The sequence below is a fragment of the Protopterus annectens genome, chromosome 8.part0, assembly GCF_019279795.1.
Source record: "Protopterus annectens isolate FY-2018-M chromosome 8.part0, PAN1.0, whole genome shotgun sequence".
NCBI classification, from domain to species: domain Eukaryota; kingdom Metazoa; phylum Chordata; order Ceratodontiformes; family Protopteridae; genus Protopterus; species Protopterus annectens.
Window position 1 is genome coordinate 1,825,198,831 of NC_056741.1, and position 1,506 is coordinate 1,825,200,336.

Genomic DNA, 1,506 nt, shown 5'->3' on the forward strand with positions numbered 1-1,506 from the left:
ATATTAGAATTTTCCCCAAAAATGAATTTATTCCTAGCAAAATTATTAAATCTCATGTCTTTAGGAAAAAATGTATTCCTTGAGCTTTATTCTCTTTTTTTTTTTTTTTGTAAATAAGTTACACTGGATGTCAAAAAACTCTTTTTTTAAAAAACATATTACATATACTAGATAAAAACAAACACCCCAATCCTCCCCGCCTGGAGTTATAAACTCCTAATCCCAAAGACATCTCTCACTGAGATCAACCCCTAAACTGTAGCAACAGAATACAAAACTCCACTAATAGTATATTTTATAAACTTTAAATTAGAAACATTAGCATAACCAAATTCTTAAGATACCACTAATTATCCTAGTATAGTTTTATCTGGAAAGATTATATGTACATAGAAGTTATATCTAATATAAAACATGTGTAACCTAACAGATTCAGTATATGATTTTTAAATTCCAAAATAAGACAAATGTCTAACAGAGTATTGAAAGAATATGTAGTTTAACCCACTGCCTTACTATTAGCATAGATAAAAGAAATTGTCTGTATAAAAAGCATTTCTATTAGGTTGCTAGATATAGTATGTAATCCAGGACATGATGTTATTATTCAAGTCATGATTTGTTTATATGGTATTTTATTTTGTAATAACATGCTTGTAACTCTCGTTATATCTCTTCCCTTATTTTAACTTATATACATAAATATGAGAGAGAAAAGAGAGAAAATAAAATAATTCCCTTATAAACTGTTATACTTAGAATGACTGTTCGGAAGATATAAATGTGATTATAAGCAGTATCTCATATAAATATACAATGTATCAACCACAAATGAGAAGAAACCAATAAAAACACAAGTATATTCAAAAGCTTTCACTAATGACAGAATAAGTTATCTATTGCAAATTTCTTTTCAGTATGTTGTTTATGTTATTCAGTTCTTAGCTATGCAAGCAAACATTCTGAAATGAAATGCATGACCTTACTTATGACAGTTAAACATAAAGACTGCACAATTTTGTGATGACACTTTGAGTAAAGTAACTATTACCATAGTGTGCAAAAATACTGCAAGGAACAGGAGAGAAAGAAAAGAAAGAGAAAAAGAGAAAAAAGTTATATATAAAAACAAATGTTACCATCAATATTTACAGTTATAAGTTCTATGAATAAAGCACATAGATATTTACATTTTAATACTCTCACTGTTTTCTCAAAACCATTCCCACTGTCACATCTTTTTTCTTTTACATTTTCTTCCTTCTTCTGTTCTATTTTCCTTTCTTCAGATTGCAAGAGATGAAGATATTATGTTATTAAAGTAAATAACCTTCTTATCGATCATATAATTGATTGTTTTAGGTAAATAATTGTGTTTTAAAACAAAAAATACTCTTAAACCATGTTACAGTCAAAATTCAGTTCAGCACTTCCTAAAATAGATTGTGTTAAAATTAAAAAACACAAAAAAAAATTTGCCTGTCTTTTAAATGCCCAAGGAAAAAG